The sequence below is a fragment of the Colossoma macropomum genome, unplaced genomic scaffold, assembly GCF_904425465.1.
Source record: "Colossoma macropomum unplaced genomic scaffold, Colossoma_macropomum, whole genome shotgun sequence".
Lineage (NCBI taxonomy): Eukaryota > Metazoa > Chordata > Actinopteri > Characiformes > Serrasalmidae > Colossoma > Colossoma macropomum.
In genome coordinates, this window is record NW_023494802.1 from 40,828,202 (window position 1) to 40,847,021 (window position 18,820).

Below are 18,820 nucleotides of genomic sequence, written 5' to 3' on the forward strand. Positions count from 1 at the left end.
TATAAAAGGAGCGCCCACCAAGGACTCGGTCTCTGCAATCAAAGATTTTGAGAAAATGGTCAAATAATTCAAAAAGAACATTTCTCAGTGCAAGATTTAAAAAAAAAAAAAATAGGTTCTTCACCGTCTGGCAAACATAATACTGTGAAAAGATTCAGGGAATCTGGAGAAATCTCAGTCCGTGTAGGGCAACGCCGGAAACTACTGTTTAATGCATGGCCTTCAAGCCCTCAGACAGCATTGCATGAGAAACCCTCATGCTGCTGCAAATTGAAACTATATTACACAAGGAGAAAGCCATACATCAATTCTGTGCAGAAACACCGCTGATTTCTCTGGGCCAAAGCTCGGGGCTTGGGAGTCCTTTGGAAAACCGTTGTCACTTAATACAGTCCGCTGCTGCATCAGGAAATGCAAATTAAAACTGTATTACACAAAGAGAAAGCCATACATCAATTCTGTGCTGAAACGCCGCCGAGTTCTCTGGGCCAGAGCTCATCTCAGATGGTCTGAAAGTCCACATTTCAGCTTATTTTCTGGGAAAAGCAGATGTTGAATTCTTCATGCTAAAGATAAAACAGAACATCCAGACTTCAGCAAAAGGTGCAAAAGCCAACATTTGTCATGGTGTGGGGGGCATCAGTGCCCACAGCATGGGTGACTTGCATATGTGTGAACGGACCATTGGCACAGAGGCATATTTTGGGATTTTAGAGAGACATAAGCTGCCATCAATATGATGTCTTTTCCCAGAAAGTCCCTACTTGTATCAGCAAGACAATGTCAGGCCTCATTCTGCACTTTGCTACAACAGCGTGGCTTCATAGACTCAGAGTGCTGTGCTTGACTGACCTGCCTGCAGTCCAGATCTGTCTCCTATTGAAAATGTATGGCGCATCATGAAATGAAGAATCAGACAACGATGACCACAGACTGATGAGCAGCTAAAGTCTTGTATTAAGCAAGAATGGGCAAAAATTTCACTTGCAAAACCACAACAATTTGTATCCTCAGTTCCCAAACAATTTAAAAAGTGTAATTAAAAAAAATCTAAATAATAAAATGGAAAGGTGATGTAACGCAGTGGTAAACATGCCTCTTTTTGAGTGTATTGCAGCTATCAAATTCTAAATTTGTTTATATTTACAAAATGCAATTAAGTTGGTCTGTGAAAACATTGAAAATCTTTTCTTTGTAGTTTTGTCAGTTTGTACCTTTGTCTATTCATTACCTAATTAACTATGTTTTTATCTAATAAAACTTGATTATTAAAGCAAAAAAAATAACAGCTTCCAAGTTTCTACACTTTAGGCTTGTTGTTATGTAGTTTATTTTAAGACTTATTATGAATTATTCAGTTACTAATATGCAACTTTCAGTACTTATTATGTCATTAAATATATAATTATGTCATTTGTTTTGAATAGCATAGCAAGCTAAATGTAATAACTTTGACTTTTAAGGGTAAAAGCCTATTTATAAGTGTATTGTTTACTTAATAATACTAAGATCTTAAGACCTAATACTTAGCAACTACTGCTAATTATTCAGTAACATCTATGAATTACTTAGCATTATTAAGTACTTAGTAAGTACTATAAACTTTTTGGTAACTACTGTAAATTATTCAGTATCTACAATGAATTATTCAGTAACTTCTATGAATTATTCAGTGTCTACTATGAATTCTTCAGTATCTACTGAAGAATTATTCAGTGTCTACTATAAATTATTCAGTATCTACAATGAAATATTCAGTTTCTACAATTAATTATTCAGTATCTACTATGAATTATTCAGTATCTACTATAGATTATTAAGTAACTACTATGAATTATTTAGTAACTACTATAAATTATTCAGTAACTACTGTCACTAATGTGTAAGTTCTGTAGTTATGATCACGAGGCACTGAGCTCTTATTCAGACCCTCAGTGTTTAAGATATTTAAGGGGTCTAAGCATTTAAAGGGTTAAAATGTTAAGGAAATCATGTTATCAGTGTTGTCTGTTTCTTATCCCTGCTGTTGGCTGTCGGATAATAAAACGCGTTTTGTTTTTCTGCTGTGTCTTGTGTTGGACAGGGTTTTGTGGGCCACTTGTCAAGCTGTCCAAACCTGCCGACTACGCCATCCGTCAAGACTCTTCCTTTTCTTCCTGCCAGAGATTGCTGCTCTTTGTGCTGAGCACTCGCCCAAGTGTGAATTCTTCAACTCGCCAGATACAAGCTGAAAGAAAATATCCAGCAAAATCACCAAGACATTAACTGACCTCCCATATTATAGCTGACCTGATTTGTTCAAGGGTTTAGAATCTGATGTTAACATAAAACCTGACAGAATTAACATACACTCACTTATCTTACTGCACAAACATTTAACGTCTGATCTCTGTTAGAGACTAGACATGCCGTAGCCTTATATAAATAACCCTATCAAAAGGGAGGGGGGATTCAACGTTGAGCCGAGGCATAGCTATGAGGGGGCATGCTAGGCCTGCTCAAATGAAGTTCTCCAATGTTGATGAAAATGTTACAAAATGTAATTACAACACAGGTTGAACTCAAAGGTTGTGAACATCCTCATACCTCTTAAATGGCCAGGGTCCACCAGTGGGCCCAAAGTTTTATCACACACTTCTATAGTACAGTTTGCATTGAAGTCCCTGTAGTTGCTGAATGCAATGTAGTTAGTGAATGTAGTTACTAAGCCTGGGATTTTAAGGGGCTAAATAAATTAAACTGACCACCAAAGTTCTATTTAGATCACCAATTTTCAGCGGCCGTTATCATCAAGGCAACATTTAGGCAGTCATTTAGGCATTGGTCACATAGCGCTGATTCTGGAATAAAGCACAGAACGATGCGTTAGTGCTAACATGCAAACATAGCATTATTTGCTCCACTGTTTCTGTAGACTGTAAGAACTTAGCTGAGCTGTGCGAGTTCCTAACATAGGCAACTACTTACCTAGCTAAAAGCTAACTGTGGTAAGAAAAAGAAGATAGAATATTGTGGAAAAAAACGACAAGAAATTCTTCAAAGTATTCAACTGCTGGCCCCGGACATCAACTCCTAGCACTATAGGAGGTATAATTCTGGTTATTTAGGCCCAATCCTGTTTTACCCTCGCCCCTACCACTTAGCCCTGACCCCTCCGTTTTGTGCATTCATGTCTAGGGGTAGGGTGTCCTGATTTTAGTTTCGATAGAGGGGTAGGGCGTTTTCTTTATAATAAGCATAAAAATCGCTAATAGTAGTGCTAATATCTCGATAGCTAGCTAGCTAAACTTCTCGTTCCACCTTAAATGATGTAGCAGTTACATTCTGGTTCCTCAGGCATCAGAACTGCAGCACCATTTAAGGTGAAACAAGAAAATTCAAACAAGAAGCTGGATCTTAGCTGACTTCAGCTTCATATCGCTGAAGAATTAGGGGTGGGTAATAATAAATAATTGCCCCCCTCTTTGAAGTCATATGATGTCCTAAATGTAACTAAAGCCCAGCAGTGAGGAGCTGAACTTTACCCTCCTCTGCTGTCACTGCAGACTGGCAGGGTCGCCTACAGAGCAGCGCTAGTAGCTGTTAATGAAGTGATGCTCTTTTTATTTGAGGGTCCCATTTCAGAGGAAGATTTCAACAATTACTCCTTGTAACTGAGTTCCAAGGGACAAGGAGGCACTCGAAAACAAGGGATAGGGATAAAAAATAAGAAATGGGATTGGGCCTTAGCCTTTAGCCACAGAGAAATGCTGTAATACAGCTACCATGTAGCTGCTGTGTAACAGGCTAGTCAGTTTGTTGGTGGTGGCTATCCTCATTATAGCAATGTCTCTGGGACATAAAGTGTTTCATGTGAAATTAGACATAATAAGTATAACAAAAAGGTTTTTTGCAAGAGAAATATTATCCAACATCAACAGGTCTTATAAGTCTTATAAGTGAATAAGTAATTCCCCCCATAGTTACTCAATCAACCAATTAATCATGAAGTAATTACAAACATCACACCCAGGCTTGATTAGAGCCCAGTTGAATCTAAGCATCACTTAAATAGAGCCAGCAATGTGAAGCAGGCTTAAAGGTCAAGCAGCACACCACGCTAAGATCAAAAGAAATTCTGGAAGAGAAAAAGGAATTTATTGAAATATATGAGTCTTGAAAGGGTTCTGGGCCTCCAGCAAACCACAGCGCGAGCCATTATCTTCACATGGAGACAACAGAGATGAATCCTACCAGAAGTGGCCAACATACTAAGATTCTTCCAAGAGCACAGTCCCAAAAATCCCAGGCAGACATCTACAGGACTACAGGCCTCGCTTGCCTAAGATCAGGTCAGCGTTTATCATTCCACCATTAGAGACTAGGCAAAAATGGTATCCTTGGAAGAGCTGCAAGACAAAAACCTTGATGACCCCCAAGCCTTTTGAAATAATGTTCTGTGGACAGATGGGTTGAAAGTGGAATGTTTTGGAACACAAAGGTCTTGTTACATCTAGCATAAACCTAACACAGCATTCCACAGTAAGAGCATCATACCAACAGTGAAACATGGTGATGGTAGCGTGATGGTGTGGGGGATGCTTTGCTGCTTCATGCCCTGGGTGACTTGTCATGAATTCTGCTCTCTACTAGAAAATCCTGCGGGAGAGCATCTGGTTTCAGTGTGCGATCTGACGCTCAAGGGCAATTGAGTTATGCAGTAAGACTATAGTCCAAAGCACAAGAGCAAGTCCACTTCTGAATGGCTCAAAAGAAGCAAAATTAAGGTTTTAGATTGCTGTAGTCAAAGGCTTGACTTGAATCATATTGAGATGGACTTAAATGGGCAGTTCATGCTTGAAAACCTTTCAATGTGGCAGAATTAAAGCAATTCTGCAAAGAAGAGTGGGCCATAATTCCCCCACAGTGATGTGAAAGACTGATCTCCAGTTATAGAAAGTGCTTGGTGGAAGTTGTTGCTGTTTTACTTGGGTGATACAGATGTTTCAAAACTTTTTTTCCCTTCAATAAATGAAATGACTGTTCCATAACTACGGTTCATGTTTTCCTTACATTCTCCTTAAACCGACAAATCTGCAAAAATAAGGAAATCAAGAGGGGGCAAATACTTTTTTCACAGCACTGTAGATCAGCTTTCATCCACCATCTGTGTTGATGTGACAGGAATTGTTAAAGCATTAATCTTCCTCCTTTTTCTACAGATCTCTATGAGGGAAGGATATAGTCCACGCTGCCAAAGTCAGGCTGGCTAATTAGCCCAGTATCTCTGTCACTCAAAGAACTGACCACCAATGCTCCAAACCACGTGGCTGGTTTGATTCCATCTTACCCACAAAATTAGCCAACCAGCCAAGGCATGTTTGCCGTCTGTCTGGTGGCTATAAAAGCTTCCATTACTCGTTAGCCACATTAGCATCGGAGCTCCAGTGCAAGACTATAGAAGTAAACTTCAGACACCAACATGCCGCTGGCAGTTTCATGTGTGATCTCAGTAATAGGGTCGTCCCACAGATCTTCAGTGCTGGACTCGGGACGCAGGGCAGAAACACTCTTTACTCACTAGTGTATTCACTTCATCCTTATTCATAGGGCCCATATATCCGGGCTTGAAACAGTCGCGGATGAAACGTTCTGCAGGCTCTTATATCTGAGGCGTATATGATGGTGGGTACATGTTACAAATAGCTTCTTGTAGCCTTGTTGAGAACAGGCTCTGTTGAAGCACTGCAGACGTCATGTCTGATGCCGAGAGTGTTCTTCTGCTGGTTCCAGGGACTCTCCGGTTTGACTGATGGCTCTCGACTCGTGGCGTAGAATCCATCTTCGTCTCCTGACAGCCGGGAAGAAGACAGCTCGACATGCCTGGTGTCTTCACGATCCACTTCAGCACATGAGTCTGTACCTTTATTGATCATTGTGTTGCACGAGTGATCAATTGCGAGGTCCTGACAGTTTTCTGGTACATGTTAGTCGCTGGTTTGTCTCCAGGATCTTTCCTGGTCTGATCCCAGTGCATCTGTGAATCTTCCTCATCCTACTTGGATTATTTCTCATCCGACTTCCATCTCTTATTACAAGAACTGCTTGAAAGATTTGGAAGAGTAAGAATGACTAGGAGGGAAAGTTTGCGAACAAACTTGTCTTGAAAAAAGACTGTTGATGGTCATTAAAATGTTGCTAAAATGTTGCTAAGCGAATGCTGCAGTATCCAAGGTGGATGGTAATGCGTTGCTAGGTGCCACCATGAATGAAGTTCCACCTTATTTCTGTGCCACCTTAAATTCAGTGCTACCTTAAATGCAGTTCCACCTTAAATTCATTATTTGTGCTGTGCATCAGGCTGTAGGTGTGTGAGTCTGTGTGTATTGTGTATGAGTGTCTGTGTGAGAGATGCCCATTGTGAGATCACTTGTGCCAGTTAGATGTAAATGTTCCGAACCGTCCGTCATTCATTTGCTATGGGAAAAACTATCGTCTTTGAACGATGATTTTACGAAAACCGTACGTCAGATCGCTTAGTGGTTCTAGCTCAAAAACTGTGGGACGAGAAACATTTTATATTTTGAGCAAAGAATTATAATAAGAAGAAGAGATTACGAAGAACAGTTATTCACAAGATTACAAGAACAAGATTTTTCAATCGTTTTAGTTGTACTTACTTGTTTTAGGTCATTTTTATTTGCCAAGAAAACATTCTGGCATCTTTAGACTCGAATCTTAACCATTTTCACGACTTGCAACTTGACTTGAACTCACTTATCTGAGACTTCAGACTCATCTTGACTTGAGCTTATGAGATTCATTTGACCTGAAAAACAGGCTGATTTTTGCAGGCTTATGAATCTGAATACTCAGCAAATCTTTCATATATCAGATTTCTGCTAATCTTTGCTGCTTTTCATGAAGAGTTTCCCACCAGAATGTAATCACAGCCTGCGTGATGGTGCACTGGGAGAAAGTTCCTCTGAATAACTAACAATGGCTGAGTCAGTGGGCAGCGCAACTCACACAACATTCTTGTCCACAGCCCAAAAATATAACTGCCATATGCTTTATTTGTAAGAGGATATGGACAATAAGCTGGGCACGGTGTCTAGTTTTGTGCAGCTTCTGTCTCTCATGTGATAGATGAGATGTTGTTTTCTAGCTAACCCAGAGGAGGATGAGAAGACTGCTGGTCTACCTCAGATACGCTAGTCTAACTAAAATACATTCATCTACCTAAAATATGCTCGTCTACCTAAGATATGGTAGTTTATTTAAGATAAAATAGTCTGCTTAAGCTATGATCATCTAACTAAAACATGCTAGTCTACCTGAGATCTGCTAGTCTTCCAAAGTTAGCCTACCTAAGATATGCTAGCCTATCTAAGAAATGCTCATCTACCTAAGACATGCTTGTCTTCCTATGTGCTACCGTACCAAAGATATCCTAGTCCACCTAAAAATGATCATCTGTCTAAGATATGCTCGTTTACTTAGGATGTGCTAGTCTAACTAAGATATGCTAGTCTACCCGAGATACGCTATTCTACCTAAAATACACTATCCTATCTAAGAGCTGATAGAGCTAGATAGATCTTGTCTACCAAAGACGTTTTTTTGTTTTAGGTGATTTTATTAACTGAATTTTAATTTTCTCACAATTTTGGTAGCTAACTTTGTTTGTTTCAAGCATATTTCTTAAAATACTGTGATGCCAGTTCATTGCGCATCAGTGTTTGCTTCTCTACAGCTCAGTGGATCTTTCCACTACTAAACAATACTCGTATTTCAGAAGCTCTGGAAAAATAGATGCAAAACGTATCAGGATTAGAATATCCTCGCTCATCTCAGGGGACGACAGAAGCGATTTTTAAAAACTTTATTCATTTTTCCATAGAGGAAAGTTCTATAACACATCTGTGGGCGGGGCAAAGCTAGGTGAGTTGAAAGGATAAAGCCTGCAAAGTGTAATTTCAGGCTTCCACTTAGTGTAACTCCGTAGGTGTTCTTTTACAATGGCTTATTATAGTGTGCCAGATTTGTTCCTCCTACACGCCTAAGCGCTCGCTGGATCTGCCTGAGCTTAGAGGTGCTGAGAGTTGTGCTCTTACCTCTAAAACAGAGCCTGTGTACCCGCCGTGCCCCAGTTTAGCTCACCCTACCCTTCCCTGCGCGTCCTATTGTTGCCAGGTGTTTGGTGACAGGAACACAGAGAAAAACGCTGACAATAGAGCCGGGTGGAGAAAGGAGGGCAAACGCAGCAGAAGGAAAGGTAAAAAGAGAAAGAGAGAGAGAGAGAGAGAGGAAGGCATCTCCCTGGAGGGAGACGTTCCTGCAGGTTCCTGCGCGTTCGCTTGTTAAGGAATCAACCTTCAGGCCGTTGATGGGGGGAATTAAAATAGCCGACCAGAAGAACAATAGCAATTACGGCCCGGCGTGGTGAGTCATCCGGATGAAAACAGCCGTCGCAGCACCTCGGAGACGCCACGGGAATGTCCGGGTGAGGCCCCGGTCTATCATGGGGTCAAAGGGTACAGCACTCTGAGGAGAAGGCCAGATTGAGCCCAGCAGTGCGTGAACGCATGGGAGTGTTCAAGTGGCCATTTAAAAGGAAAAACACTGATTTTATTCACTTGGAAGCACATGAGCACACATAGTAACACTCGCTCAGCTGCTGCAGCCCTGAAATCCATTTCATACTCGCTCGTGAGGACGTAATGACAGTGAGAGAGATAAAAACAACAGCAAGACGAGGAGCATTTCATCGCTGTCGGAACAGAAAATTATCTCCCTTTTTGCCATTTATTTTAGCGGAATTTGAAAGCACCAGCTGTCACTTACGTCACGAATGGACCAATAGAAATGGTCCAAAATGACTGACGATAAAATCTTGTTATATTAACTTAAGTTGAAGAAAGTTTTTTCTTCTCTTGTAAAGTTACATTTTTTGAGATACAAGGTTTTGTTCCCACAATTTATTCCTTACTACATACTCGACCCAAATAAGACTCGAGAGTTTGTTTATGTTGGCATTCGTTCCCTTATTTACTAATCAGAAGCTTCGTCTTTTATTTACCCTTTAGGTCCCCTGATGTAGAACATTGTCATGGACTCCACAGTGATTCAGAGTGGTTTGGTGTGAAATGGTTCTGATGTCTTTACAGTGGTGGTCATAGGAACCAGGGGTCGCCATGACTACAACACAAACATAGACATTTTATTTACTATCCAGAACCACCAGAGAACCTTCACGAGTCTTCTGAGTTTTATATGAAATCTTGACGAAGATAAATTAGTGCAAAATCTAAAAAGTACGTTCTCTTTGGGGACTATTTTGCCTTAGAACACCCTGCATGTACCTCATGTGTCAGGCTCCAGTCTTCGTGGGCCAAAACTCTGCAGAATTCAGTACAGTTTTTCATTAAACACACCTGATCCAGCACATCAGCTAAATAGCAAGGCCTTCATGAACTGAACTCAGAGCGTTAGATGAGGTAAACGCTGATCTCTGCAGTACTTTGGCCCGGATTGTCCCCAGTTTGACCTGCCTGATCTACATCGTTAATGGATTTATAAACTACATTTTACGCCAAAATCTTCTCAAACCTATCATAAAACAATGAGTGCGTTTTTATGCACTGTAATAATCCAATAACTCCAAAAAATCAGAATTTGTCAGTAATCTGATCAACACGTTTACATGCACTTGAGTAATCAGATAATGGGACACTCTGGGTCTACATGAGTCAAACAGTAATCAGATTTCTGCTTTACAACCAGCCAATAAACTCACGGAAGAAGACGTGATGTAAACGTGACGTAAAACTCAAACTTCATGCTGCGGCTTTTTTTAAACATCGAGTCACTTTACCTGAAAATATGACAAACATCATCTAGAAGACGAAGAATATTCAAATCCTTCATTTTGTCAAGCATGTATTTGGTTTCGTTCCAAAAGTGTTTTGCTGCGTCTCGCGGCGACGCTGCTCGCCTATTTCCGGTACCGCCGTTTGTTTTCGCACAAGCTCAGACTGAGAAATCCGAAAGAAATCAGAGTAAGAGTCACATGCACTGAGAAATCTGATTACAGTCCAGCCTCTTTATCAGATTTCTTACTCCGATCTAAGAAATCAGAGTGTGCTGTTTACATGCTGTAACATTTGAATAATCAGAAATCTGATTACGATTGAATTATTGAGAGCATGTAAACACACTCAGTGTCTCAGACATCATTCAAAATCATTCCATATCTGTGAGGGAGCTTTTAGAGGTGGACGCCTGGTTCCTATCACCACCACTGTGAACAATTCTGACTCTTTAAGTTTCTCTAGAACAGAGTTTTTCTAGAACAAAGTTTCTCTAGAACAGAGTTTCTCTAGAACAGAGTATCTCTGCCAGGAAAGTGCCTACTACTACATTCTTTAAAAAAGAGGGCTCTTCAAGGGTTCTTTAGTGAAGAAAATGGTTCTATATAGAACCATGAGCACTCAAAGAACCCTTTGCATGATTAAAAGGGTTTTTTCCATCATGAAAGCGTGCCTCAGATTGATTGACAATGTGCTGTAGATGGTTCTTTATAGAACCTTTTTGACAATGGTTCTGCACAGCACCCAAAAGGGTTCTTTTATTGATTATGACATTGAGCTTGAACTCTTTTGGGTGATAGAACCACCTACAGCACATTCATGCACAATTTCCATCAATCTGAAGAACGCTTCCATGATGCAAAGAACCATTTAACCAGGCAATTTGAATGTTTGTGGTTACATATAGAACCATTTTCATCACTAAAGAACCCTTAAAGAACCATTTTTTAAGAGTGTAGCTTTTTGCCAAGTGAAATTATCTTTAATCTAGTCATCATATTTTGTATTTCTCAATTTGAGGTTGTTGTAAAGTTATTATAAGATTTTTAAACTCATTATTAGATGTTTTTACTGGTTTTATGTGATTTTATTCAAATATTATGCTTGAAATGAGCCAAATTATCTCCCGGTATAATGAGATAATTAGACTAAAATCACTTAAAACAAGTAACAACATCCAGAAATGAGTGAAATCATCTTATAGCAATCATCTTATTACAATAATCCCCAAATGAGAAGTATCAGATATATTGACTACATTTAAGATGCTTTCTTTGCTAATATAGCACTTTGTGATGTGTAGCCTTCTGCTTGCCTTTTGCCTTGTTGTTAGTCTCTTGTTTAGGCTTTATAGCAAATGAAGAGCCTCAAAACTGTCCTAAAATTACAGAAATGCATCTCTTAAACAGCACAGTGTAGAAGACATTAGGCCAACTGATTCTCCCCGAACATAAGACACAGTCGATTAAGTGCGACGTTTAAGAAAACATTGGGAGGCATTTTTAGAGCAGCGTTTGCTAATCCTGCTCGTGGTGTTTTCCTGCTCCAGCATCCCTGACTCATCAGCCCGTTCTCAGGGGGGTGTAGAGGAAAGCAGAGCGCTGTGCAGTGCAGGGCCAGAGGAACTGGGTAAGACTGGGTTAGGAGTGGAGTTTGTGCTCATGCACAATGAAACACTGCCCCCTAGAGGACAGACATGTGAGGGAGCTTTTGGATAATGTTAAAGATTTTTTTAAGTGAGAGATTTTTCAAGTAATCATTTTCATAATTTTAATTATAACTGACCATATTACGCTGTAAGGCTCACTCTGGGCAGCTCTATCTGTGTGTGCATGCCTGTGTGACAAGGAGGCCTGATTGTGTCATAGGCCGGGGCCTGGAGAAGCAAACACACACACACACCAAGATCCTTTACTTTATACTATTAGGAATGTCTTTAGCAGGAGAAACACATCAGCTGTAACCACATTAATGGTATTTGATTTGATTCCCTAGTTAATTACACTATGCTGTGTTGGTTCTCTCTCTGTGTGTGTGAGTGTATTTACTGCTACCTTAAATACACTGCCACCTTAAATTTACTGAGACCTTAAATACACTGCCACCTTAAATTTACTAATACCTTAAATACACTGCCACCTTAAATTTACTGAGACCTTAAACACACTACCACCTTCAGTTCAATGCCACCTTAAATGTACAAATACCTTAAATACACGGCCACCTTAAATTTACTGCCAGCTTAAGTTCACTGCCGCTGTAAATTTACTGATACATTAAATCCAGTACACTTCAGTTTTACCTGAATAAAGTTCCACTTTAAATTCATTATTTGTGCTGATACTGTCGTGTATTAAGTGTGTGTGCGTCTGTGTGTACTGCATATGAGTGTCTGTGTGAGAGATGTGCATTGTGACATCACTTGTGGCAGTTGGACTTGAATGTCCCAAACATCCCACCCATTCATTTACTATGGGAGAAAATATCGTCTATGAACGATAATTTTCTTAAGAATGTCTTTAGCAGGAGAAACACATCAGCTGTAACCACATTAATGGTATTTGATTTGATTCCCTGGTTAATTACACTATGCTGTGTTGGTTCTCTCTCTCTCTGTGTGTGAGTGTATGTTACTGCTACCTTAAATACACTGCGACCTTAAATTTACTGAGATCTTAAACACACTACCACCTTCAGTTCACTGCCACCTTAAATTTACTAATACCTTCAATACACTGCCACCTTAAATTTACTGAGGCCTTAAATAAACTGCCACCTTGAAATTCACTGCCAGCTTAACTTTCCTGCGACTGTAAATTTACTGATACATTAAATCCAGTACATTTAACTTCAATTTTACCTTGAATACAGTTCCACTTTAAAGTCATTTGTGCTCTGTATTAAGTGTGTGAGTCTGTGTGTACTGTGTTTGAGTATCTGCGCATTGTGACATCACTTGTAGCAGTTGGACTTGAATGTCCCGAACATCCCACCCATTCATTTCCTATGGTAAATAAAAAAATCCTCTTTGAACGATAATTTTACGAAAACCGTACGCCGGATCACTTAGAAAAGCACAAGAACACTTGGGTTTAGTTCCTATGATCCTGCGAAGTTTCGTGGCTCTAGACGAGAAACATTTTATTTTGTGAGCGTAGAACAATAATAAAAAGAAGACGATTATGAAGAACAGTAAGGTGGCTTTTTCAAGCCAACTTAACATGTTTAATCACAGTTAATGGATAATCAATAGATTCTAACTTATTTTGTTCTCTCTTGATCAAGGAAAAAAGGGAAAAGAGGGATATGTTAATCAATGTGATATGATGTAATAGAGTTATAATAGAGCTCAGTATAGTCAGAATTGCATGTGACTGTAAGACAGATCAGGTGAGATGAGGTAATGGGGTGTCTACCCTAACCCCTCCAGAACAGCAGAAAACGGGTTTGATTATTCCTGTATTGTTGTTAGTTTCTGCCCTGTGCAACTCAGGTTAACGCTGTCATTTGTAAAGCCTTATTCTTTTTTATATAAAAAGAAATTGTGCCTTTTCTGCCAATCCTAGTGTTTCAAGCTTTATTTTAAATTTGAATTTTGAGCAAAGCTGCCTATTTTTGCCACGACACACAACATCCGGACCAGACAAACGGATGAGGCTGTTAGGGCCTCCTTCAAATCTAGAATCCAGCCGACCTGTAGAGTCGTCAGAGTTTATATACCAGAAAAAACAAAATGCTGGTTGTCACAGTGACCTCACAAGCTTGCTTTAAATTAAAGGGCCTATATGCAACCTTTACTTGCCAATCACGACAGAGAGCTCATTTACATACATCAGTCCTAAAGCGGCAGTAACAAAAACAGCCTGTTTAAAATGAGAGGTCAGGAAACTGTAGAAAGAATCATGCTTGTTTTTGGTGAAACACAGGAGAAAACAAATGCAAGTAAATTTGCAGGAAAGGAACCCTTTAAATTAGCTAGCACGTTTGCCAGTCACTAACATAATTAATTTATCCCTCCTGTTCTCTTTGGGGTCAGTTTGACCCCATTCAGTGTTTAATGTCTCTAAATAAATTATTGACATGAATTTTTTTTGCTTGTTTTGGAGGCTGATTTAGCTTCATAGAAGATAAGAAATATCAACATTTTACACACATTTATTCTGGTTGTTTTGGATGATATTGAGGTCATTATTACATTAATTAACTCTTATTTTATAATCTTCAGAATATTTTCCTCTGTTTTAGGCCCTTGAGGCCATAACCACACCTGTAACACACCTAACCTAACATAACCACACCTGTAACACAACTAGCCTAACATAACCACACCTGTAACACACCTAACCTAACATAACCACACCTGTAACACACCTAGCCTAACATAACCACACCTGTAACACACCTAACCTAACATAACCACACCTGTAACACAACTAGCCTAACATAACCACACCTATTACACATCTAACCTAACATAACCACACCTGTAACACACCTAACCTAACATAACCACACCTGTAACACACCTAACCTAACATAACCACACCTGTAACACAACTAGCCTAACATAACCACACCTATACACATCTAACCTAACATAACCACACCTGTAACACACCTAACCTAACATAACCACACCTGTAACACACCTAACCTAACATAACCACACCTGTAACACAACTAGCCTAACATAACCACACCTGTAACACACCTAGCCTAACATAACCACACCTGTAACACACCTAACCTAACATAACCACACCTGTAACACACCTAACCTAACATAACCACACCTGTAACACACCTAACCTAACATAACCACACCTGTAACACATGTAACCAAACATAACCACACCTGTAACACACCTAGCCTAACATAACCACACCTGTAACACACTTAACCTAACATATCCACACCTGTAACACACCGAACCTAACATAACCACACCTGTAACACACGTAACCAAACATAACCACACCTGTAACACACGTAACCAAACATAACCACACCTGTAACACACCTAGCCTAACATAACCACACCTGTAACACACTTAACCTAACATATCCACACCTGTAACACACCGAACCTAACATAACCACACCTGTAACACACGTAACCAAACATAACCACACCTGTAACACACGTAACCAAACATAACCACACCTGTAACACACCTAGCATAACATAACCACACCTGTAACACACGTAACCAAACATAACCACACCTGTAACACACCTAGCATAACATAACCACACCTGTAACACACCTAGCCTAACATAACCACACCTGTAACACACATAACCAAACATAACCACACCTGTAACACACCTAGCCTAACATAACCACACCTGTAACACACCTAGCCTAACATAACCACACCTGTAACACACCTAGCATAACATAACCACACCTGTAACACACCTAGCCTAACATAACCACACCTGTAACACACGTAACCAAACATAACCACACCTGTAACACACCTAGCCTAACATAACCACACCTGTAACACACCTAGCATAACATAACCACACCTGTAACACACCTAGCCTAACATAACCACACCTGTAACACACGTAACCAAACATAACCACACCTGTAACACACCTAGCCTAACATAACCACACCTGTAACACACCTAGCCTAACATAACCACACCTGTAACACACCTAGCATAACATAACCACACCTGTAACACACCTAGCCTAACATAACCACACCTGTAACACACCTAGCCTAACATAACCACACCTATTACACACTTAACCTAACATAACCACACCTGTAACACATGTAACCAAACATAACCACACCTGTAACACACCTAGCCTAACATAACCACACCTGTAACACACCTAGCCTAACATAACCACACCTGTAACACACTTAACCTAACATATCCACACCTGTAACACACCGAACCTAACATAACCACACCTGTAACACACGTAACCAAACATAACCACACCTGTAACACATGTAACCAAACATAACCACACCTGTAACACACCTAGCCTAACATAACCACACCTGTAACACACTTAACCTAACATATCCACACCTGTAACACACCGAACCTAACATAACCACACCTGTAACACACGTAACCAAACATAACCACACCTGTAACACACGTAACCAAACATAACCACACCTGTAACACACCTAGCATAACATAACCACACCTGTAACACACGTAACCAAACATAACCACACCTGTAACACACCTAGCATAACATAACCACACCTGTAACACACCTAGCCTAACATAACCACACCTGTAACACACGTAACCAAACATAACCACACCTGTAACACACCTAGCCTAACATAACCACACCTGTAACACACCTAGCCTAACATAACCACACCTGTAACACACCTAGCATAACATAACCACACCTGTAACACACCTAGCCTAACATAACCACACCTGTAACACACGTAACCAAACATAACCACACCTGTAACACACCTAGCCTAACATAACCACACCTGTAACACACCTAGCATAACATAACCACACCTGTAACACACCTAGCCTAACATAACCACACCTGTAACACACGTAACCAAACATAACCACACCTGTAACACACCTAGCCTAACATAACCACACCTGTAACACACCTAGCATAACATAACCACACCTGTAACACACCTAGCCTAACATAACCACACCTGTAACACACGTAACCAAACATAACCACACCTGTAACACACCTAGCCTAACATAACCACACCTGTAACACACCTAGCATAACATAACCACACCTGTAACACACCTAGCCTAACATAACCACACCTGTAACACACTTAACCTAACATATGCACACCTGTAACACACCGAACCTAACATAACCACACCTGTAACACACGTAACCAAACATAACCACACCTGTAACACACGTAACCAAACATAACCACACCTGTAACACACCTAGCATAACATAACCACACCTGTAACACACGTAACCAAACATAACCACACCTGTAACACACCTAGCATAACATAACCACACCTGTAACACACCTAGCCTAACATAACCACACCTGTAACACACGTAACCAAACATAACCACACCTGTAACACACCTAGCCTAACATAACCACACCTGTAACACACCTAGCCTAACATAACCACACCTGTAACACACCTAGCATAACATAACCACACCTGTAACACACGTAACCAAACATAACCACACCTGTAACACACCTAGCCTAACATAACCACACCTGTAACACACCTAGCCTAACATAACCACTCCTGTAACACACCTAGCCTAACATAACCACACCTGTAACACACCTAGCCTAACATAACCACACCTGTAACACACCTAGCCTAACATAACCACACCTATTACACTGCTTTTTTTGCAGGCTGATTTAGCTGCATAGAAGATAAGAAATATCAACATTTTACACACATTTATTCTGGTTGTTTTGGATGATATTGAGGTCACTATAACATTAATTAACTCTTATTTCATAATCTTCAGAAAATGTTCCTCTGTTTTAGGCCCCTGAGGCCATAACCACACCTGTAACACACCTAACCACACCTGTAACACACCTAACCACACCTGTAACACACCTAACCTAACATTACCACACCTGTAACACATAACCTAACATAACCACACCTATTACACACCTAACCTAACATAACCACACCTGTAACACACCTAGCCTAACATAACCACACCTATTACACACTTAACCTAACATAACCACACCTGTAACACACCTAACCTAACATAACCACACCTGTAACACACCTAACCTAACATAACCACACCTATTACACACTTAACCTAACATAACCACACCTGTAACACACCTAACCTAACATAACCACACCTGTAGCACACCTAACCTAACATAACCACACCTATTACACACCTAACCTAACATAACCACACCTGTAACACACCTAGCCTAACATAACCACACCTATTACACACTTAACCTAACATAACCACACCTGTAACACACCTAACCTAACATAACCACACCTGTAACACACCTAACCTAACATAACCACACCTATTACACACTTAACCTAACATAACCACACCTGTAACACACCTAGCATAACATAACCACACCTGTAACACACGTAACCAAACATAACCACACCTGTAACACACCTAGCCTAACATAACCACACCTGTAACACACGTAACCAAACATAACCACACCTGTAACACACCTAGCCTAACATAACCACACCTGTAACACACCTGTAACACACCTAGCATAACATAACCACACCTGTAATACACCTAGCCTAACATAACCACACCTGTAACACACGTAACCAAACATAACCACACCTGTAACACACCTAGCCTAACATAACCACACCTGTAACACACCTAGCCTAACATAACCACACCTGTAGCACACCTAGCCTAACATAACCACACCTATTACACACTTAACCTAACATAACCACACCCTGTAACACACGTAACCTAACATAACCACACCTGTAGCACACCTAGCCTAACATAACCACACCTGTAACACACGTAACCAAACATAACCACACCTGTAACACACCTAGCCTAACATAACCACACCTGTAACACACCTAGCCTAACATAACCACACCTGTAGCACACCTAGCCTAACATAACCACACCTGTAACACACCTAGCATAACATAACCACACCTGTAACACACCTAGCCTAACATAACCACACCTATTACACACTTAACCTAACATAACCACACCTGTAACACACGTAACCAAACATAACCACACCTGTAACACACCTAGCCTAACATAACCACACCTGTAACACACGTAACCAAACATAACCACACCTGTAACACACCTAGCATAACATAACCACACCTGTAACACACGTAACCAAACATAACCACACCTGTAACACACCTAGCCTAACATAACCACACCTGTAACACACCTAGCCTAACATAACCACTCCTG